Raw genomic sequence first — 25,211 nt, 5'->3', positions numbered from 1 at the left:
CCGATACGAATTTATAAGTCGATTGTTGCGATTTTTTTTCATTCAAATTTAGAAAATACTAATCAGTAAGCTTGTAGAGTGTAAGATTTATATGAAAATGTATTATTTATTTTTCTGAAATTTCAGTCTTATAGAGGTTGTAATCTGTTTCATGTTTGAACAGCATTAAAATAAAATATTAAGGCTTAATGTTCCGTTCATATAACATTCTTCCATGCTCAAGGTGCGAATCCTAACCCGAAGTCAGACGTTTTGTTGAATATTTTTCCATTAAAAATGGAAGTTTAAAAATCGATTCACACACACACAAAAAAAAAAAAAGGCAATGATGATAAGACGTTGAATCGGTAAGACTACCGAATGAACAATTCTGAGCTCTTAAAAAAAATAAAAAATTAAAAAATTAAAAAAAAAATCGATTTTTTTTTTTATTGAATCGATTTGAGAATCGCGCGATGTAGTATCGCGATATATCGCCGAATCGATTTTTTTAACACCCCTATAACTGACTAATATGTTGCATGACTATAGTATTTAAGAAAGACACAAATTTGTTGACAAAGTTGTCTCTGTTCAGAAGACATTTGTATTTTTTTTTTTTTTTTAATATATACTAAAATACTCAGTGTGAAGAAGACACCAGTTTTAATGTGTTTCAGCGATGGTACAAATAGAAACGAAAAGATTCATGACTTGACCAATATATCTATAATAGCAATATTGTCATATCGCGAGATCATCATTATTGTAAGCCTTGTATCGCATATCGTATCGTATCGTGAGATACCCAGAGGTTCCCACCCCTATTTCACACACAGAATAGTTTGTCTTGGGTCATTTTATCATAGATTATCGTGGATTTATGACTTGAAGAATATATCGATAATGGCGGTATCATCATATCGTGGGATCATCGTTATCGTGAGCCTTGTATCGCATATTAGTGTTGTTCCGATACCGATACTGGTATCGGCAGAGGTGCCGATACTGCATTAAAACATTGGTATCGGTATTGGTGAGTACTCACAAGTAACATGCCAATACCATTAATTCCAACGCTAGTATAAGATTTTGGATGCAGCATCTTGTGTCTTGCTTGTGCATGACATTCACTGGTATGTGACATGTTCACTGCATGCCGATCTAAGATATCCTATTGGCCCTTGAATGCTCTGAACCAATGGCAGGACAGATTTTTCATGTGTGTGTGTGTGTGTGTGTGTGTGTGTGTATCTCTTTAAATGTCAATATGATCTCATGCCAGGATCATCAGGATGTGTGGCTAAGCGGCGTGACTCACCATCTGTAATTTTCTCTGCGTGTGTTATTGTTTTGAAATGTGTAGTACGGCTCGTTATATTCTGGGATATTTTCCGATTTTTTAAATTTTTTTTTGCAAAGCCAGACAAATCAAAGTCAGGAAGCATGAAGGCTTTGGTCCACCCGAGGGGATAGCGTTTGTTGTTTGCTCCACATTAGACTGGGAAACATGATGATGATGATGATGCATCATCGCTGATATGAAAACCCTTCAAATGTATAAAGCAAGCATTTATTTTATTTTTTTCTGGCTTGGCTGTCCGGGTTTGAACGAGGACTGTGTCGCATCTCGGCTGGCGTCATCCTCAAGCGCATTTGGAGCTGGCTGCGTAAATAAAAGATGAGTTGGACAAGGAGAAAACTTGGCCTGCCATCATCTCGGGTTGCTGCACGAGCTGCTGCGCCGTCGCCCGCCATCAAAATCAACACGCACACTGGGATGCATCACCGGGCGGGGAGTGGAGCCACGATACTTTTGACTTTTTAAGTTCTAACAGATAGGGTTTTAAATTTCACAAAAAGTGAGCAACAAAAGTCCTGTCAGCAACTTTTAAGGAAGAATTCTGAGCGGAAAATAAAGGACAGGGAGATGTGGCAGGAGTAGTCCCAAATTACAACCGTTTGGATTCATTTCATGATCACTAGTTGGGCGTAGTGAAAGGGATACTTCACTCATTGAGCCATTTTCAGCAAAAAGTTCATATTTTTTCTATAATTAATGTGGTATTTTTCATGTACAAGTAGTACCTTTTAAAAACTAATTCTTCTCGTTGCTGTCGACTGATGATGACATCACCTGTGCTGAGGAAGTAGCTAATGACCAATCGTGGCTCAGTTTGCTGACCAAACCCAGAAAACAGGTGAGCCATGATTGGTGGTTAATTTATTATTTATTGGTATTAATTGGACATGAAAAATAACAAAGTTGTCAAATTCATTCTGGACAAAATATTAACTTTTCACTGCTGAAAATTGCTCGAGTCAAGTATCACTTTAATGGCTGAAGGATTTGTGACCCCCGAAGGTCAACAACAACAAATAATGCGCCAGCCAAGTTCACTATTGTTATAACTCATTTGTTCCCAAAAACGTATGAATATGTTTTTTTATGTTTTAAGTGTCCCATAGATGTATTTATACGTTTTTTTGTTTTGTTTTTTTTATGCTAGAGCATACATACTTTTTGATGCAGCCTCTCAAATGCAAAGAACGGTTGCAGAAATGGTAGTTATTACACAAACGGCCAGCAGGTGGCAGCAGAGCAAAGGAGATCAACCAGGGCCATGTTAAAAAAAAAGCTAAATTACTCACAATTCTAAATAGATTTGTGAAAATTGATTCCACTTAGCTATATTCTAATGCTAATTTCTGCAAAACGGAAACGGATGGAAATGTACTTTTTTTTTTCCTGATGAAAGAAGAGACTTTAATCTTTCTTTTGATAGGTTCCATATTTTTATAGCAATAGAAGACAATATTCGGCGGGTCTTGCAAAATCAGTCCAAATCCATTAAGACCGCCGGGAGCGAACGGGATTGCTTCTGCGAAAATGGCTGGGAGCGAATGAGTTAAAATAAAGAATTTAGCTGGAATTAATTAACTGTCCCAGTTACATCATCTGTCGCTAAGCAGAATTCAAAGTGGCTGAAGTGTTACAAAATATTGTCATGAGAATTGTGCACTTTTTTCCCTTCTTTTGTGGTCATCTGTTGCTAGGTAGAAGTCAAAGGGCTGAAACTGAACTCAGAAACTTTGCAAAATTGTGTCCGTACGTGCCAGCCAAGATGAGTTAGCCCGTTACCCTCGGCAACCTGCGGCACTCCCCCACTTATCAGAAAAAAGACAGCTCACACATTCAGGAAATTAACACAAAAAAAAAAAAAAAAAAGTCATTCCGTAACAGCTGCTTCACTTGAGCATGTGTAAATGATTCACTTCCTTGTTGTTGTTGTGTGGCATAAACCGTGTCTGGCTTTGATCAAGGCAACATCTCGGGAACACACGCACCATCATCATCGGCACCCGAACGTGCTGCCGGCGGTTACAAAATTAACAAGCAACAAAACCACGTTTTACCGAGGAGAGAACGTGAGCTCTGCTGTATGGGGAAATGTCGGTTAACAAATAAATCGTGTATATATATATATATATATATATATATATATATATATATATATATATATATATATACATACACACACACACACATATATATATATAAAATCCAAGACCTTCTTGCCACCAGCATGGAGTCTGACCGCAAACAATAATTGCGTCTCCTTGGCAGAGGTAATAGACGGCGGCCATGGTGTCAACATGCCTCCGCGTGACCACAATTGAAGCCGCCTTCCGAACTCAACGGCCCGCTGTGCTCATAAAGTCATACGGCCGAATACGATACGTGCTCTCCTCTGTTATTATATGTGATTATGATTATGGGCTGAGGGAAAAAAAAATGTGAAAGCAGGACATGATGTGCTTGGCCATCGTGTTTGTGCAGGTTGGAAATGCGATTGTGTGAGAGGAAGCAAATGTGCAGCCGGGCTGTGAATGCAACATTTTGATATTTGGCCTAAATGGCTGGATCGCGATACGTGCTGATATCACTGTTTATCTGCAACCATGCAGAGATTTTTTTTTATTTATTTTTTTACCAACATCAAATTTTCCCTCTACTAGAAGACACAAAGGATTGATTTGTTTTCAATGCCTTGGATAGCGCTTGTGCCTCAATGAGATGAGGTTTTGATATCACGATACTGTTTTGATACACCAAGATTAGATATCCGTACTGCATTAAAAACAGATAACGGGTGCAATAAATGGTGATATCATTATATTTCAGCCATTCCTTTTATTTTCAGGACCTTGGAGAGCTAAACTAAAATCCAAAATTGATACAGCACTGCAACAGATCAAGATGCAATGTTGATATTTAGTCCCACCAGAGTGATTTTATTTTTTTTTTCGTGTGCGTTGTCAGCACCTTCACACATTGTAGTGGCGGGACAGAATATCAAAATCATGATACAGTACAGAACTGCCGTGCCAGGACAATAATACCGATGTCATGAGACAGTATCGTTACACAAGAAAAAAAATGACAATACCATTATCAATATTGTCATGTGGTTTTGTTGGCTTGCTTTAAACAAATAATGAAGTGATACGTAATGATATTTACTTCGTTGCCCCAGAGAATGAGATTTTTGTTTTTTAAAGCAATAAAAGTCTGGTTGATACTGCACATTGACCGATAAACTTGATATCATGATACAGTATCGATTCATCAACATTACATGTTACTGCAAGGGTTTGCAATCCATTGGGGCGGTGGGACAAAATATCAAAATCATGATACAGTATTGTTATACTAACAAACAGCTATTGATTGATATTACAGCATTTAACATGATGATGATGATATTTTGTATCATATTTTTATATTGTTGTGAAAATATTGATCTGCCACTCGAGTATCGATGTATCAACACGATACATGCACGTACATCAAAACATCCAAATTACTCCCGCCATACTGAATCGATTCACCAACATCAAATATTGATAATGTACCGCGACAGAAAACAATGCAATAAATGCTGATATTGACATTTTGTCACCAGCAGAGAACGATTTCACGATCTTTTTCCACACTATAAGTGGGACCACATATCGATATCCCGATACGACTGCAACACACCCACATCCAATATTGATATTCTCATTCATGTGGATCAATAATCACCCACACATAGCGCTGGTCACGCAATCCTTTTTTTTTTCTTTCTTTTTTTAATATATCGTTTTGCAACAGTATCACGATACGTCTCTACTCCTTAAAACACACTGTAGTGTTTCTTAATCCGTCTTTGAAGACGCTTTGTCTGAAAGTCCCGCCACATGACACCGGAGCTCCATCATCATAAATCATCGTCATAAATCATCGTCATAAATCACTCCAGCCAGTGTGTGTGTGTGTGTGTGTGTGTGTGTGTGTGCACCGACATGTGGCGTGTAACGGGCAACACTGGTGCAAATTGTCACTATTTATAACAGCTCACATCTCGGCATCATGATCAGCTGTCATACAAAATGCACACACACGATTACACGTCAACATTCCAACCAACTAACTTACCCGTGTGACTTCCCAGATGAGAAAAAAACAAAAAGATGCCAAAAAGAGTCCAAGTGTGCCACTCCCCGTGCGCTTCTCGCCTGAGAGCGTTTTCCCGATGCCCAAAAGTGTCAGCGGCGGTCGTCCATCCTCCGGGCTTCCTCTCTCGCTCTCTCTCGCTCTCTGGTACAGCGTCTTCTCTCCTCCTCCTCCTCCTCCTGCTTTTGGTGGCGGGCTTCTCTCCTCCTTCCTCCTCGTCTTGTTGGTGTGAGAGCGCCGCGCACCTCCGCCGCACTATTTCAAGCGCGCTGCCGCGCTGACGTCAGCAGAAAAGGGAGGAGAGGAGAGGAGAGGGACGACGCGGGGCAACACGCGCACATCGTGTGCTGGGGTGGGAATATTAAAACAAAAAAAGGCAAAATTAGAATATTCAAATAAAATATTAGTTTAAAAATAGAATACAACCAATCAGGGTTGCTCAACTATGGAAAAAATAATAATCACAATTATGTTGGCAATAATTTAAACAATTATTCAAACGATTATTTATTTTGACTCAAACAATTTTCAGCAGTAAAGATTTAAAGGGATACTTGACTTATTTAGCCATTTTTGGCAGTCCAACATGAATATTTTGCCTATAATAAATTTGATATTTTCATTATTTTTCATGTATAGTTAGTACCTTTTAAAAATACGTTTTGCAACTTGCTGTCGATTGAAAATGACATCCTCAGCTTGTGAATGTCACATGACCAAACCTAGAAAACAGGTGAGCTGTGATTAGTTACCTGAGTCCTTGTGATGTCACTTTCAGCAAGTTGCAAAATGTGTTTTTAAAGGGACTAATTGTACGTGAAAAATAATGAAAGTATCAAATTAATTATAGACAAAATATTTACTTTTTATTGCTATAATGGGCTAAATAAGCGAAGTATCCCTTTAAATATTTTGTCCAGAATGAATTTGATAACTTCATTATTTTTCATGTACATTTAGTACCTTTTAAAAAGTCATTTTTCTACTTGCTGTCGACTGATTATGACATCACCTGTGCTGTGGACGGAGGTAACAGCCAATCACAGCTCACCTCTTTTCTGTGTTTGGTCAGTAAAGTGAACCATGATTGGTCATTACCTACTTCATCATCAGTCGACACAAGATGACATTTTGAAGGTATTAATTCTACATGAAAAACAATGAAGTGAACATATTCATTATTTACTACTGACAATAGCTCGAGTCAAGTATCCCTTTAAGACCAATTAAAAAAAATAGAAACACTATAATTATGTAAGTTCCTTTTGGCCTAAACAGAATTTCTAATAATATATATTCCTAATAATATATATTTATTTATTTGTGCTGGCAAAAATTATGCAAGTTGTTTTTGGAAGCAAAATTTATTTAATTAGTTATTTTAAAATGTAAAGAAAAAAAAAGGTGCAAATGTATAAATTTAAGCAACTCCAAAATTATTATTAATAATCTTTTTTACGATTATGCTGATTTTGTAATTGTGGAGTGTAATAATTGAAATTGTAATTGAATTTCAATTAATTGCGCAGCCCTACAACCAATTAATTGTTTGTGGCATAAATATAACCATAATAAACATAATATTCAAATAAGGCTTGGCAATAAATCTAATTAATTTGATTAATCATCATTTTGACGTTGAAAATGTGCTAAATCGTGAAATCGAATTTTGTCTTCTGGACTATTAAAAGCTGTTCTTCTGCTCGGTTACATCCAAATGTTATTGTGAGTTGTAATTTTGCTAACTATGAATGTTAAGTTTGTCAAAACTGATTTGGAATGAGTAAACATTATTTTTGTCTGAAGTTTTTGCCCGAGAATTATTTTTGAATAAATGAAATCTTTGAATAAACGCTTGTTCGGTTTGCTCGATTAAAATCGTAACCGTCCTGAATGACTGAAAATTACATTTTTTGGCCATATCGCCCAGCCCTATATTCCAATATACAAAACAAATAATATATGTAAAAAAATAGGTATTTTAAATAAAATAAATACAAATAATTAAAAAAAACAAATAGTGACATATTGGACCAAATAAAAACGATGGAGACAAGTCAGATTGGGTATAATTTATGTATTCAGATAAGACCAAAATGGGACTAGACTACCAACCAAAAAAATAAAAAATAAAATCCTCCATCAAACTTGCATAGGTCATTAATCATTGACACTTGATGTAAAATTGATCAAGACAAGACGATGAGAGGAAAGTCAATTAGGAAACTTGCAATAGTTGCCGTGTAAAACACCGATCAAATGAGATTGTGCTTAGCGCGCACTTTTGTGTGTGTCTATAAAAAAATAAAAAATAAATAAAAATAAAAACAGACGTTTATAATGGTCGTGAAATGGGCTTGACGGCGGGAGTGTTGCGTTTAATGGCATTGTTGACATGTGGTCGGTGTGGCGGGGAAATTAGGGGTGGGTTCCACTTGTGCAACAACACCATCCGTGTACCACTTAACTGTCAACAATTGCATGTTTGTGATCCCCTGGAAATTGACATTTACCAGAGGAGGTTGCAGACTTGGTGAAGCAGCATGCGGCTCATCACAGGTTATTTCCAAATGATTGTCAACAATTGCATGTTTGTCATGACTAGGGCACGACTCATGGAGTTTTTGAGGCCGATCCCAATTCTGATATTGGACAGAATAAAATTCTGATAACCGATTAATTGGTTGATTAATTAAAAATTATGTATGATGAATAAAATAACTTCTTTGATGATTCTGAAAATCTTACACCGTATCTATGGATTACAGGCAGAACATTTGAATGTTCTCGATTAATCGGTCAATTAATTAATACAAATACACATACTGATTAAAATAACTTCTATTTTGGTTTCTTAATGCTTACAGCAATGAATATATAACTTACAGGCAGAACTAGGGGTGCACCAATCACAATTTTCCGGCCGATCACCGATTCCCGATCTTTTAAACAGTCTGACTTGCAGATCCTGATTTTTGCCGATGTTTTTTACCATTACAAGCAGCAAATACCTTCAGTTTTCCAATCTTGTTTTATTGGAAAACATTGAACAATATCGGCGAAATAATACAAATGGGTTGTTTTAACTGCACATGAATTTGTTCTCAAATAAAACTGAAAATCCTGTCTGTCATCTCAGCAGAAGAGGACAGTGGCTGACTTTTTCAGACCTCTGAGGAGGGAGGTGAGATTGGTGGAAAAGATCTTCCAAAATTAAGGAAATGGGTGCCGATAAATCAGTAGGCCGATCGATCGGTGTACCACTAGGCAGAACCTTTGAATGTTTTGCCAATTGTAAAAGAACTCATATCCAACCGATAAATCGGTCAGCCCTAATTATGAGGTGCCTTACATACAAGTTTTAATCTTTTTTTTCCAGTCATAAAGAAAATATCTCAACCGATACAAAAAAAATTCACAGTTGTATGTTTCTAATCACAATAAAATGCAAATTTACCACAGCAGATATTGCTACAGACTTGGTGAAACAGCATGTGGCTCATGGCCTGACATTATGTAGCCCAAGTATCTGCCAACAATTGCATGCTTGTCATCACGATCATGCTTTACCACACGACAATGGGCGTTTTCTCGCGGCAGGATCGAAAATCCTGCCAGCGCCACACAGAAACAACAGCAACTCCTTAAAGCAGCGATCCATACTATTGACAAAAAAGCGCATGTGATCAATTCATAAGAGCAAACAAGCTGGAGGAAGACGGCTGCAGGCACGCCCCGAGTCACGAATCAATCGCGTCGAAATGGCGCAAACACGGCAAAGCGCTGCGGGGAAGCCAAGGAAAGACAGCTTTCCCCCGGAGCGGCGGCGGCGGCTGCGCAATTCCAACGTAACCGGGATGCTCACGGCTAGCAGTCGTCATTAGCCGCCAGGCCCGTCGTCCGATTAGCAAGTGTTTGCACTAGCGGCCATACATCACAAACATAATATCCTCACAGTCTCCCGGGCATATGTCGACAGTAAAAAAAAAAGAAAAAGTCTCCTTGGCGCTTCTTCGCTGACGGCCGGTCGTAACTCGTCTTTATGCGCCTGCCGCCAGCACGCATGATTCACGTGCGGAGAAATGAGACATTAGCGTGAGGTGTCGGCACTAGGGATGTAACGATAAGCGCAAAATCGTGATATCGTGATATTAAAACTGCCACAATATATCGTCGTCATGTTCACGATATTTAAATGCAACACATCTGATAAATAAAAGTCAGGTTGATTCCCATTTGTGCAATTCTAACACCCTCTGGTGGCTAGTTTTTTTTTAGTGTAATTTAATTTTCATTAGGGATGTTTTCGCCCTTCTATGTTTAAAATCTGCACTAATTGTCAGATTAAGGTGAAGATAATATGCCTGTGAAGCAAGTCAATATGTGGAGAACTCAATGTGTGCATGCATTAACAACATAATAATAACAATAATAATAATAATACTAATAATAATAATAATAATAATAATAATAACATAATAATAATAAAACAATAATAACATTGCTGTTAGGTACAAAAGCACAATATTGTATGTACGTATGTAAGTATGAGTTCATTTATTTTATTTTTATTTTTTTTTACAATATTGTGACCTTTTTTAAATATCACTAACCGCCCCACAATATCTCTATAATTATCGTATCGTAAGCTTCATATCGTGATAATATCACATCTTGACGTTTGGATATCGTTACATCCCTAGTCGCACGTGAAATGCGAAAAACGGTACGGCGACAAGTTAAAATGGCAACCGAAGCAAAATCACAAGCACACAAAAAACACACATCATTACACAAATCTTGTAATGACATTTGAGCGCTTAATATTTGTGCGTATGTCGTATAAGTGTACGATTGTCTTGTTGATTGTGATTGCAAATCAATTTGTCCGATTGTTTTCGACAAAGAAATATTTCCCATGCTGTGTGCGCATGTTCCGCATCAATCATGAAAAGCTTCAAGTGGCCAATGGAAATAATCATCATCGTTATTAAAATAGAGGAGAAGGGGAAAAAAAAAAAACGTTTCTATCCGGCCTCGATCATTTTAATGTGTGCGACTGTCGGCGCAAAATGACAGGAGAATATTCAGCCGGCACTCGAGTGACCAAATGGATTAGCCTGTGAAAAGCAGTAAAAAGTGTGGATGGGCCTGAGGATGATGATGAGTCCCCTTGGCATTTCACGCCGCCGCCATTTAGCGCCTTAATACCGCCGACGTGGACAATCAGCCTGAGGTCATTTAAGAAAAAAAAAAAAAAGAATAAAGTTGGCTAGTGCATATTCAACCACTTTCCAGGTTGCTGTTTTGTATAAACACTAAACAATAACCTCATTTCACGTTATGAGCATGGGACGCCGTGGCACAGGGTGAAAGGGGCTAAACGTTACCTTCACTAGGTTCTGTGTGAAACATGAAGATGCCACACCAGATGCTGTCATTTTCTGACATCATCCAATTGTGTTCTTGTGAGAAAGTAGCTCTATGTGCAGCCTTTGCTGGGCTCTGAGTGAAACCCAGAAATTCACCGCCTGCAAGTCACTCCAGACGCTGATGATATCTAACATTACAATATAGAAGGACGCTTTGTTCCTGTGTGTAAGGTTCATTAAGTCATCTTCGCGGAGGTCTGTGTGAAACACAGAAAACTGTTGTCTGACAATTACTTTATATAATACCAAACACTGACATCATCTAATTATATTATCTGATTGCAAGATGCTGTGGTCTGGGTGAAAGCGATTTGCAACCTTCACTGATCTCTATGTGAAAAACAAAACATTGCTGTGTCAGACACGAATTTTATGAGTCACCTTACTCTTGTGTAAAGTGGCTTTCGGCCAACTTCACTGGGTTCAGCGTGAAACCTCATACGTCACTGTCTGACAACTATTTTATAATTCGCACCAGACTCTGATGCCATCTGATTGAGGGATGCTGTGTTTCTGTATGAAAGTGGCTAAATGCCACCTTCTCTGAGCTCTGCGTGAAAATGTAAACATTGCTATCTAACTAATATTTTATAAGTCACACGAGACCTTAGCCCTGAAATCATTTAACATTATCTGATTGTGGGATGCTGTGTTTCTGTGAAAAAAAAGTTGTTTTCTGTTGTCTTTGCTGGGTTCTGTGTGAAACTCAGAAATTCACCTTCTGCAAGTCACGCTAGACGTTATCAAACATGATCTGATTGTGGAACACTGTGCTTTTGAGTGAAAGTGGCTATCGATGATGATGTCATCTAACATGGTTGCTGTGTTTCTGTATGAAAAGGGCTAAATGCCACCTTCTCTGGGCTCTGCATTGAAAATCTGAACATTGCTATCTGACTAATATTTTACACAACACACGAGACCTTAGCGCTGAAATCATTAACATTATCTGATTGTGGGTTGCTGTGCTGTGCTGGGTTCTGTATGAAACTCAGAAATTCACCTTGTGCAAGTCACGCTAGCCGATGTTATCAAACATGATCCGATTGTGGAACACTATGCTTCTGAGTGAAAGTGGCTATTGATGATGATGTCATCTAACGTGATTGCTGTAAAAGTAATTATATGCTTCCTTTGCTGTGTCCTGTATGAAAGGCAGAGCTTTTATCTGCTACATGTTTCTGTTTCAGCTCCGATGCTGCGATTTTAAGGGATCCCGTGTGAATTTTTATTTTTTATTTTTGGAAAACCTATTCAGATTGTGGCGAGAAAGTGACGAGATTGATGATGATCGGCGTTGGCGCGCTTTACAAACGAGCGTGGGCGCGCGGCCCTGCCAAAACGCCCAGAAGGCGATCAATAGCGCTGATGTGCATCTCGGTGATTACGTCTGACCCGCAGCCCGCTCGCCGACCGTCCTCGTTAGTGACTCGTCACTCCCGCCGTAATTAATACGCAAACGTGACAAATTCGCCGACGTTCGCTCTCATCACCGCAGCCCGGTCGCCGTCGGGCAGGAAGCAATTTGCAGCTTGGCTTCCGCTTGCTATTTTGTTGCGATGGGCACTCATGCACGTTGCTACTCATACCAGTTCAAGACCTGTTTTTTTTTTTGTTGTTTTTTTTTTTTTACTTTGTTTTTTGACCTCTGCCAAATCAGATTTTGGAGACAAACAAATTAGAGTTTTTGTTGTCACAAAATGATGTATAAAAAAATCAAATTAGTACTATTTTTATTACTTAAGTTAAAAAATACAGTAGAGGTGCTTCTGTTAATGGGGAAAGTTTCAAAAGTTCAGATGATGATCGACATGACAACGCCTTCAAATTAATACAAAAACTTTCTCCTGAGCATCCAAATTAAACGTGAAATATTTCTGCAAAAAAAAAAAAAATCCAATTGGCGTCATCTCATATTTAATAGCTGTGTGGCGTGCTTCATTGACATGTTAATGAAGTGCATTAAATAGGTTAATCTAATAAAGGGCTGGCGGTGGAATGGGGCCATTTTTTTTTTGTTCACAGGCGAGGTGCGTGCCGCTGGAAAATGATGGATTTCATCCAATCCGAGTCATCGCTCGTGCTCTGAAAACGAGCAGAAAAAGACACCCCAGCCCAACCCTCCTCCTTCACCCGATCCTACCACAGCCAAATGATTACTAGACCTGCTGAAAGACTACAAGGAAGATGAAGAAATTGGACATGCTGTAATTTAGGGACTTTTGAAGGCAAATGTACGCTTGTCAGCGCGGAATGGAATCTTTCGAAAAATCTGAACCAAAAGCAAGTTTAACTAAGCTACATGAAATTTGGTAAATATATCTTAACGTGAGTAGCGCCACAAAAAAAGTCTCAAGAAGCAATGTCAGAAGAAACACAGGAAGTCGGCCATTTTGATTGGGAGAGGACAAAAAAAAAAAGAAATAATTTTTTGTTTGTTTGTTTTGTTGTAATTCAATCCCCCAAAGCCAGTTCCACTTAGCAGGATAATATTTGGAAAATCCAGAATCAAAAGCCAGTTTAACTAAGCTACATGAAATTTGGTAAACATATCTTGATGTGAGTAGACCCACAAAAAAGTCAAGACGCAACATCAGAAAAAATTCAGGAAGTCTGCCATTTTGATTGGAAGCAGACAAAAAATATATATATTTAGATTTTTTTTAATTCAAGCCCCCAAAGCCAGTTTCACTTAGCAGGATATTATTTGGTAGACATGTCTACGTGTAGTAGATCCACAAAAAAGTCTCAAGATGCAACATCAGAAAAAAAAAAAACGGCAAGTCTGCCATTTTGATTGGAAGCAGACAAAAAAAAAAAGTTCATCCATCCATCCATCCATCCATCTTCTTCCGCTTATCCGGGTCGGGTCGCGGGGGCAGCAGCTTCAGGAGGGAGTCCCAGACTTCCCTCTCCCCAGCCACTTCAACCAGATCCTCCGGTAGGATCCCAAGGCGTTCCCAGGCCAGCCGAGAGACATAGTCTCTCCAGCGTGTCCTGGGTCGTCTCCGGGGCCTCCCACCGGTGGGACATGCCCGGAACACCTCCCCAGGGAGGCGTCCAGGAGGCATCCGAACCAGATGCCCGAGCCACCTCAGCTGGCTCCTCTCAACGCGGAGGAGCAGCGGCTCGACTCTGAGTCTCTCCCGGATGACCGAGCTTCTCACCCTATCTCGAAGGGAGAGCCCGGAAACCCTGCGGAGGAAACTCATTTCGGCCGCTTGTAAAAAAAAAAGTTGTTTAGTTTTTTTTTTTTTTTTATTCAAGCCCCCACAGCCAGTTTGACTTAGCAGGATACTATTTGGGTAGACATGTCGATAAGTAGTAGACCCACAAAAAAGTTTCACGCAGCCATGCTCAAAAAGAAACAGGAAGTCAGCCTTTTGTTTTGAAATGAACATTTAAAGGTCTGAGTTGCCATTAAATGTGTTGTTGTTGTTGTTTTTTCAACCCCCAAAGCCAGTTTTACATAGCAACGTAAAATTTGGTATTCATGTCCAACATGAGTGGACCTACAACAAAAAAGTCTCATAAAGCTAGTCATTTTGAAGCCTGTATATCAGTGCTACAAAATTGGAGGCTCGTTGGAAGTGCATTTGGTTTGTCATCACTGGGTGTGGGCGGAGCATGGTGACAGATGTTGACTCGACCTAAATCACATAGCTGGAAACAATCAGCTCCACAAGAACAGATCAGTCTACAATAATATAATCTGACCGTCAATCAAAGTGAGCTTTATTATCTTTGTAAAGACTGCCCAGGTGCAGCAAATATATGTAAAGTTCTTACTTTACGATTCTTCAATATGAAATCATTTTGCCGCCGTGACGGTGTTTGGGTTCAAAGTTTCACACTAATTCCCCCCTAAGACGGAACACGTGTCGCGGGGAGCTGATTGGCTGCAGATGAAATGTCACTCAAGTGTCAGCTGCGAGGCAGCGGCGAGCAAAATTGAGATAAAACAAATAACATATTGCCGCGGGGGCCGACACGCGCGGACAAATCTGAATCTTCCCGAGCGCGCCGCCATCCAATCATGGCAATCCCGGCGCTCTAATGTGACATTTCACAGCACATCAAAATTGTTAGTACGTTAGATCACGCGATTTCCAACCCGCAATGTCACGCGCGTCGCCTTCTCATATTTCTTTCCTTTCAAATTGCTCTCGCTCGGCGACGTCACGCCGCAGCCGCTAAATCGGTCAAAGGCGGCCATGACAGTGAGCGCTGATTGCTGGCCGCGATTGGATCGGACGCGCTTTCACACTCGGAGATCACATCATCCGCCGCGACTGTTTCATCAACTCTTTCAGTGTTCTGATGACGAGCCAAGAATGTGATTTCCATGAAAACGGCACATCCAACAACACTAGTGCTCGGCTTCTTCTTTTTTTTTTGGCTATATTGAGTATATATGGGGAAAATTTGGGAAAATGCAATCAAGAAATAAGTAGTTGAACAAAAAAAAACAAAAACAAAAAACTTTTTTTAGCCAGTTTTCTTTCAAGGGCATCTTCACATTTTAAGGGGCAAAACTCAGTTGAAAAAATATTTTATAACAAAAGGTTTGCAATTTTCAGAGAAAAATTTTTAGTTTTTCTTTAGCGAAAAAGTCAAAAGAATATAAAATGAAAATATGTTTATGAGAGTTAAAAAAAAAAAAAAAAAAGTCTTATTGTTAGCACAGAATTGTATTTGCAAGAAAAAAAGTACCACTTTTATAAAGGTAAAAATAAGTTTTATGGGGTAATTTTTTGAAGAAAGTTTTTGTAGAGATTATTATTATTATTATTATTATTATTATTATTATTATTAAAAGGCTTTTTTTTTCAAGACAGAAATATACTTTTTCACACTGTATCTTTTTCAGAAAAAAATGACTTGAGGGAGAAAATGTTTTTTATAGTCACAAAAAAGGGGGGTTACAAAAGATATTTTTCCCAATTTTTATTTTTGCAACAAAAATGTCCTATTATTAGAGAGAAGAAAAAAGTCATATTTTTTCAAAGAAAGCATATATTTTTATTTTAGTCAGGAAAGGTCTTAACATTTGAGATTTGTTTTATATATATATATATATATATATATATATATATATATATATATATATTAGGGGTGTGAATTGCCTAGTACCTGACGATTCGATTCGTATCACGATTCACAGGTCACGATTCGATTCGATACCGATTAATCCCGATACGAATGGTCACGATTCGATACCGATTAATCCCGATACGAATTTATAAGTCGATTGTTGCGATTTTTTTTCATTCATATTTAGAAAATACTAATCAGTAAGCTTGTAGAGTGTAAGATTTATATGAAAATGTATTATTTATTTATCTGAAATTTCAGTCTTATAGAGGTTGTAATCTGTTTCATGTTTGAACAGCATTAAAATAAAAATATTAAGGCTTAATGTGCCGTTCATATAACATTCTTACATGCTCAAGGTGTGAATCCTAAAAAAAAAAAAAAAAAAAAAAAAAAAAAATCGATTCTGCCGATCATTGAATCGATTCGAGAATCGCGCGATGTAGTATCGCGATATATCGCCGACGATTTTTTTTAACACCCCTAATATATATATATATATATATATATATATATATATATATATATATATATATATATATATATCTTAAAAAATACCCCTCCCACCCTGGAAAAAAAAAATACATTTTTAACCCAAAAAAGTGAAATCTTACACTAAACACTGAAGAAAAAAAATCACATTACCTGACTCAAAATTCACATTCCCCAAAACCACAACTTTAATCTCACCATTATAACTCTTTTCTCAAAAAACTGTTCTTTGCATTTTGGCCGACATAACACATTTTCTTCCAGCTGCCCCACGAAATTTGGTCCAAATGACTCCGAATGGAAAATGTCATCATCCTTGTCACCATGTGAATATTTAATTAATTTACCACAAATGTTGAAACAAAAAATGCTATTTGAGGCCTTCATTCCCAACAGAATGCTTCAATGTGTTCCTGAAAAGAATTGAAAGTCAACAGATTATGTTTACTTCCAGCACGCAGCTTATCAAAGCATCATTAGGCATCCGCCGCCGCCGCACCTTTTTATATTTGCGCCTAATGATGCGTGTGATATGGCTCCTTTCGCCTTGGATTCGCCGTCCCCCATCACGGACGGACGGCCAGGCTATTTGGACCGAGCGCCACATCCAACTTGGACGCCAGCGCGTGTGCGTGTCATTTAGCATTCTAAATGGTAGCAATGACCCTTACCAACAATACACCGAAGCACAAGGACGCAAATTGTTAATACCTGGTCAGCTGCATCGGATTCCTAAAGGAAACTTTTGAAATAATTTAGATTTTTAAGAAAAGAGGGACATAAAAAAAAAAGAACACTACTTTTGTAGCTCATTGTGCTTCGCACGAGGAAGTTGCGATTGACGAAAGCAAAGTGAAATAAGTCGACCTTGACGCTGGTCATGCAAAGTTTGCTCTGGCTTCCGACGGCGGTCTGGCGGTCGCGCGGCAAAAGCGGATTCGCGCCACGGCGGGCGACGGCCACATATGGCGGGGATCAAACAATTAACCTGCCAGCAATCGGCCCCTCCGACGGAGTGCCGTAATTAGAGCTAAGTGGCCCCGAGACCGCCGTCCACTAATTGGGGGTGGGACTTCCTGTGGGCCAGAGTCTGTGCGACCTCTCGCTTGACGCCACTTGATGACTCTTTGCTTATTTGGGTTTCTCGTTTACTTTTCAATGACATGAACGTGGCTTGATTTCATGAGGCAACTTGAAACCAAATACACTAAATACGACGACAATATCCATTGTATTCTATATAAAGCTTTTAGCAACAGTAGTTGAGGAAGTCTTGTTTGTGTCTGCATGACTGGATTGTATTGCCCTCGTTGGCCACGTAAAATATGGTACATTTCGAGATTTTGTACAATATGTTTGATATAGTTGAATTGCTTGCAAAACATTGTGGATTTTGCAGTAAATTTTAACCAATATTGATTTTAGGATGGCTTGCATTTTGAAACAAAATGTGACGGGAAAAAAATAGTACTTATTGTTGCAAAACATTACAAATTTAATTGCAATATATTGTGAATTTTGTTGCAAAAATTGTTATAAAAATAGCAAATATTGTACCAAAACATGGCAAACTGTAATCTGAATTTTTTTTAAGCAACGATACACATGGAAATACTGCACATTGTACCAAACTAACAGGGTTTTAAAATTTTGTTAAGAAAAAAAATCATGTGAATTTTGTGAGAAAATAAAATGAAATTTAGTTGCAAAAAAGGTGAATTCTGTTACTAACAAGAATTTTATTAACATAATCCTAAAATTAAAACAACCCTAACTATACTTTGCATTAAAATGCAATATTTTGGAAACAGAATTGCCTATTCTGCAACAAAATCATCCATTTTTAGTGACAAATCATGCCTGTCGTGTTGTGTAGACGAGCTTTTTGTTCCCAATACCGGCGGTTCTCCACTTGAACAGCAGGTGCCTCGATTGCACTGCGGAGAGCAGTCAAACACGAAAACGCGCATTTACAGGTGAGCTAGCGACGCTAACAGCGCAAGTGGGACACACGCCATCACTTTTTTTTCTTTCTTTTTTTTTGCGGCTTTCCTGCTAAAGGCCCGAAGTGGACGGGCGTGACGATGTCGCTCGTCGGGGAAGTGAGAGCGTACTCGATGGAGCATCCCAAGGTCATCCCACGCTACGTTGACTCACACTAAATGGCCCAAACCGCTCATTCCGGAGCCGGGTGGCGGCCATCTTGGCTCATAATTCCTCCTTTTTTTGTTCCTGTAGGACAGCAGGAGGGCTGAAAGATCCTTTCGATTAAGTCTCACAAGAGCATATGTGAAGAAATCTATAGGTCATTTGCGGCAAGGTGGACTTTTTAGACAGGGGTAGGGTTTTAAATGAAGGTTTCAAATCAAATGAAGGTATTGTTTCACATTCGGATTTAAAAGTGAGGTTTAGGTTTCAAGCAAAAAAAAAAGATTTCACCCTAAGGATAGTTATAAAAGTAGGGTTTCAAGCTAAAATTGGGGTTTCGAGAAAGATAAGGGCTTCAAATTAGGGTTTTAACCCTAGGTTCTGGTTTCCAGCAAATGGTCGTGTTTCAAAGTAAAGTTTCAAATCACAGTTAAGGGTTCAAAAAAATGCTACATTTCAAAGTAGGGAAGAGAGCTAAGGTTAGGGCTTCAAGAAAAGATGCTTTAAAGTAGGCTCTCAAAATGCAGTCTCAAGTTAAGGTTTGGTTTATAAGGATTTCAAGATCAGATTACGGTTTCAAGCAAATGTTCACGTTCCAGAGTAGCGTTTTAAGCTAAGCATAGGGTTTTAAGCAAATGTCAGCGTATAGTGTTTCAAGTAAAAGTTTTTCCAAGGTAAGATTACGGTCTCAAGCAACAGTTACGGTTTCAAGCCATGGTCATGCTCACTGAAGTCATTTGTAGCCTGTGAGCTAAATAAGGTAAAGCTAAGCACGTTATCTTCACAAATGCTATGCTAACACAATGCTAACCCATTTGGTGAAGGTCAGCCAATCGAGCGTCGAGTCGGGACATGAAAACCCCCTGTTCCTGATCCATCAGCCAACCCCCCTCCCCCCCAATCGGAGAGCCAACCCCCCACCCACCAAACGCGGATGCACCAGCCGGAGGAGACTTTCCAGGTCAGCGAGCCCAAGGTGAAGCCAGAGCAACCAGGAAAACATCTGGAAATGTCAGCGCTTCCCTCAGGAGCCGAGAGGGGGGGCCTAACGTCAGGTCGGGACCACCCGGAGGAGGGAGGCGTGAGGGAGGGGAGGGGGACTCATTGTGAGCCTTATTGATTGCGCCGACCGATTTGCGGCAACCGGCGGGCAAACAAGATGGATGGACTTGTCAGCGCTTGTCATCGCGCCAGCTCCCGTTGATGCCTCGCCGCCGGGCAACCTGCCCGCTAGGTCGGGGTTAAGCGAGGAGGACTTAAGAAGCAACAAACGACAACTAGCGAAGCCGTCCTGTCAGAAGTGACCTAGCAAATGCAGACAGTTTGGGTATGAACATAAGTAGTTTTTTAAGCCCGGTTAGTGTTTCAAGTTAGCCCATCAAACCTATGTTAGTGTTTCAAAACAGCATTAAGGTTTAAAATAAGGGTTTCAAGCCAGGGTTTGGGGTTCAAACAAGAGTTAGGGTTTCAATCTAGTAGGGTTTCAAATGTGTGTTTTAAAACGTTACGGTTTCAAATAAGGGTTTTAAGGGACAATTATACTTTCAAACTTGAGTTTAACTTTCAAGGTAGCATTTAAACCTGGGTTAACGTTACAATTTCGGGTATCAAGACGGAGTTTGAAGACAAAGTTAAGGTTCCAAATAAGGGGTTCAAAACATGGTTAGTGTTTAAAATTAGGGTTTCAAGACGGTGTTTGGGATTCAAATTAGGGTTTCAAGCGATCACCATGGCTTTAAAGTAAGGTTTTTTAAGGTTTTTTTTTTATTTTGGTTTCAAATCAGAACCGAGGGTTAGGGTTTCAAGACAGGATGATGTTAATGAGTGTTATGAAGCAGGATGACATTCTCAATATAGGGATTCAAGTGTTTGTTTTTTCTTTTCTAAATGAGAATGTGATTTTAATCCATATTGTCTGTTTCCCTCAACACATTTGTACAAGCTATAAAAAAGCCTTTTTTTTTAATTGCTAACCAATAGTCACCTTTTGCCAACCTCCTCCTCCAAAGTGGAACACGTGCAAAGCCAGCACAATTTACACCGCAGATACAAAAAAAAAAAAAAAAAAAAACTCGGCATTGCTTCTTATTTTTTCATGTTTTTTGACAAATTATTCATGTTGCCTTTTCAAGTCCCCGGAGAGCACGAGCACAGGAAAAGGCAAAGTTCCATTTCTCCGCCCCCCTCGGGGGAAAAGTCTGCATTAGCCGAGCGCTAAGACGCTAATAATTCCGCATTAAACAAAATAGTGCGCACGAAGTGTCAGCTTCAGCGTTTCAAACTTGTTGTGAGTGTTTAAAAAGTGCCGAAGCATCAGTTTTTGCCGTTTACGTGCTCCTTAACCTTGGGCGTCCTTCAAGGTTAAAAGGTGACAGATGACATCGATGAACGCTAATGACCAGTCGGGGTCTGTTCATAGATTAGCAGCTCAGTTCATAAAAACACAATTGGCGCAGGGGCGGAAAAAAGTGAACCTAAGCCCTCGAAGCATGACGCGGTGGAGTAGGTGAGCCCTCTTGATTGATAGCTCGCCATGACTTCCAAACGGCGCTTTAGCACAGTGGAAAATGTCCATTTTTGTTGATCACAAAAAGCATGTCACTGCTTCACTACATGCAAAGGGTGCACATCATAATACAACTTATTAATTTGACTTATAAAAGCACAATGAAATGTGCAACCCTTCAAGCTTCAAGCCGAGGAAGGGGAAGGCCTGTAGAGTTTGCCCAGTAGGGGGTCCGTGGCGGGGGAGTCCTGAGCATGTTGCACGGCGGGAGACCACAAACACCGCTGCCGGCTCAACCAAAACTCTTTGTGTATGCGACCACAAGCCTCTTGTCACAATGACGCTAATTGCTAAACCGACGCTAACAGCAACTGACGTTCGTTCTGCCACATGCAGAGGGAAAATGACAGCGAGGCCCCAGGGAGTTTAGTAAGAAATCATGCTAAAAGTATGACAGGGTGGACAATGTTCATATTTATGTAAGTTTACATTTTCCCTGTTCTTCATGGACTTTTCATTTACTCTTCATTTTTTTACGCCTCTTTTCAGTGTTAATTTCATGACTTCGTTTATAATGTACCCTCAGTTGCATCCAGCACTAAGGCATTGCAACAGGGTACGCTAGCATTAGCATGTGTGTTTACGTTTGACATCTGTATCCGTAGGAGGAGCTCATTTTTGCGCTATCCAGTTTAGCATGATTTATTTATTTCTACCATTTGAGCTCATGAATAGTATTTTCCCAAGTGGGTCAATGCTAGCAATTCCACAGAGGACAGCATTACCTCAGCTCCTTGTGTTCCCACCCCGAGCTGTTCCATCACTCACTTTTGTGCGTGTCCGTGTGTGTGTTTGTGCGTGTCAAGGTGAAGGTGAAGCTGCAGGCGACATCAGCTCTTCTCCGATTAGCGGCGCCTCGCTTCAAAGAGATGCTTCAGGTGTACGCTACCTATAACGCATTGACACACTCTTCCCCCCACCCATCGGTGCCACAGGGGGCCTCCTTGGTGGTGGTTCATGTGAATAAATGGAAGGATTCCACTGAGCCCTTTTACTTGGCAAAAAACATATTTCCTGGATGGAACCTTCAGGAGTTTCGCTACCCGAAAGAAGTTTGTGTTTATTTAAACGAACTGCGCGATTTTGACAAGTTTACATAAGGAGTTTTGTAACCTGAAAAATCCGCGAGCCACCAGGTTTGGACTTTTACTCATCCCAAAGTTGCGTAAGACTAGTGGAATGACGTATAACTGTGGTCAGTTCGAGGTGTAACCCACCTCGCGCCCAAAGTCTGCTTGGAAAAGCTCTCTGTGACCAAAAACGAGCAAACACTTGAAAACTCCTGCTAGCAAAAAGGAAAAGAAAACAGAGAGAGGTGGGATGAAAGCCAAGATCTTGGCGGATGAACCGGAGACGTTATTAGCCGGGAGAGAGAATCTGGCGGATCAATGGGAGAGCGTTTGACTGACGACGCATCTCCTAAAGGTTAATTAGTGAGTGGAGAACACAATTCCCCTCAGAAGAAAGCCTTCACTTTTAATGACTTGACAAGTTGAGTTTACTACGGCAGGTGCTAACTATTACATCGGTAGCTTTCATTTTAACGGATTCATTCTTCAAATGTATAAATTCTTCATTGAAATGAAAACGAAAACATGGTTTACCTTTAAGGGTTTGAAATGTATTGCCCAATAACCAATTAGCCTGCTAGCTAACAAACAAAAACAGAGCCCCACTTTTTTTTTCTTGTTCACACTCGCTAGCTATCAAGCTAAAAGCATGGTGCTATAGATGTTGACACCCCCCCCCCCCTTTGTTGTTGTTGTTGTTGTTGTTGTTAGTCTGTTGTTAGGAATCCATTTTGTCATTAAAGTAAAAATCCATCACGTGAATGGTACACTCTTACAGTATTCCTGCTAGCTAACAAACACAAACAAGGACTTCTTGGAATTTTGTTCACTTACGTTGAATGTTTGATGTTGTTTTATATTTTGGGTTACCATTTGAATCCCAACTGAACTCTCTGCCCCAACAATGCAAATGGTACAATCGCATTATCTAAAGAGAGAGTAGTGAGCGCAATGGTAACGTCGGTGTGTTTATCTGCGGCAGTTGTCGTGATTGAAAAGTGGTGCAGGAGAAGCGCGTTTACATCTGCAGACACGATAAGATGCCTCATTGTAGCGCGTTATCTACACGCTTTTGGGGGGTCATTTTTCATTTTTGTTGACAACTGTGCAGAAATGGCATTTTTCAGATGATTGTTTTTTTTTTTAAGTGTTATTTTTATAAACGACAAATATCTTCATTGTCAAAATAACCAAAAACAGTGTGGCCAAATTTACCTGACAACTATTTAGTGTATGTATCAATTTAGCTTAGCTAGAAAATACAGTACACTCAAATCAATAGTCTCCATTGAAATGATGCTTTGCTTTTAACCCATTCCAGCCCCTCAAAAAAAAATATTAAGAAGAATATGATGACTTGCAGTTCTAAACCAACCTGACAAGGAGCTTATTACAGTTTTAAGCAATGTAAGCACTATCCATATTCAAAGCGCAAATGTGTTTCTGCTGAGATCTTTACTGCCGAGCAAAAGTGGGTCACACCTTAACGTCAGTCCAAGTGGAACGAAACACATCATGAATCATTTAGCGAGTGTGGAGTCGGGTCCAAATGACGTACTGTATGCCACGTGTGTAAATCAGATGAAGAAGATGAGCCGATTACATATTTTATGCTAACTTGTCGTACCTTATATAATTTCCGTCATTTGAATATATCTATTTGGGATGTTTGAAAAAAACACTCACTGAGAGGAGATGTACAGGAGACGGCTTATGTTAGCTAGTCAAGTTAGCCGCTAGCCAGCTAGCTAAGCGTGAACAGGCTGGCTGCCGCTTTTGATGGACGCGCCATCGAGTGCCACGTCGTGTGCCATAAAGCAAAGGTTTCTTTTTACGGTGACTGAAAGGTCTCCGTTGTTTCTCCCTGAGTCGGCACTTTGTCGGACCGCCGCCGAGCGGGGTGACCTTTTTTCCCCCCCGCCATTGCCGCCGCCGTGCGAGGTGGCATCCTCGTTCATTCATAATGCATATGAGCGCGCGGCGTATGCGGCATCTCGGGGAAGAAGACGCACGGGCTGACTGATAAGAAGTGATTTTCCGCAAGGGGAGATTAATGGCTGCCCAACCGCGTCGCGTCCCCCTGCGGTGGTCCTTTAAGGGGATGTGATAAGTCAACAATGAGTCTCGTGTGACATTTACTATATCATCCGCAGGGTTTTCATTTGTCACGTTCAACTTCTCCTTAAAACGCCGCCTAATAAATTAGGGCACCGTCCATAAAAAGGTGTGGAATCATACCAAAAATAAAAAATTTCATGAAGAAAAAAAAATAAATTGTGCATGCTCTTCATGAATGCAGCCATTGCTGGAGTGGCCATGCTGGATGCTGGATGCTGGATGAGCTCCAGCGTTCAAGCTGGCTGCTCCAATCTCCTGAGCCTGATTGAATGGGCTAAGCCTTATCTGCTGGTCAATATCATACGCGGCTCTGCGTAAAGCGTGTGTGTGTGCGTGCGCGTTGTGTGAGTGAGCGTGCATGTAGATGCTTGTCAAAGCGGAGTGGCGCATTGATTGAGTCATAATAAAGGTGACAATGGAGGGATGGCTTGAATTTGGGCTGCTCAGCTCGGTCCCAAAGGGAGGGAGGAGGAAGGACAAACATGATTACACACACTACACGATGGATGGATGGATGGATGGATGGATGAATGCCGCCTTGGAGGAGGTAATACTAAGCCCTTTCAGTAACAAGTAATATTTGTTGCAGCTAACATACTTTCATTGTCTGTTTTTTTTAGTCCTATTTTTAATAGTCTTCCATATCTAAGCGTCATTTGCCAAATTCCCGCTTGTCGACTTGACGCAGTCCGTCTTTGGCAGCTTGTGATTGGACGCATGCAAGGCGCACACAGCAAAAGGAACCAACATCAACCATAGTGTTTGTTTTTACTAGTGCTGTCAAAATTAATCAATTAATCGACAAGTAACTG

General features: G+C 39.9%; 1 protein-coding gene across 1 annotated transcript in view; it reads right to left on the bottom strand.

The window, feature by feature from the left end:
• The window catches only part of fstl4 (follistatin-like 4), a 123,924-nt gene that overhangs the window by 96,478 nt on the left and 2,235 nt on the right, over window positions 1-25,211 (bottom strand). Inside the window, exon 2 of the mRNA XM_077505302.1 lies at window positions 5,462-5,826. The gene's annotated coding sequence lies outside the window, so the exon portion shown is untranslated. The remainder of the gene's footprint in view (window positions 1-5,461; window positions 5,827-25,211) is intronic.

This window comes from Festucalex cinctus, chromosome 18 (assembly GCF_051991245.1).
Source record: "Festucalex cinctus isolate MCC-2025b chromosome 18, RoL_Fcin_1.0, whole genome shotgun sequence".
Classification (NCBI taxonomy): Eukaryota; Metazoa; Chordata; class Actinopteri; order Syngnathiformes; family Syngnathidae; genus Festucalex; species Festucalex cinctus.
This window is presented reverse-complemented; position numbering and strand designations above follow the sequence as displayed.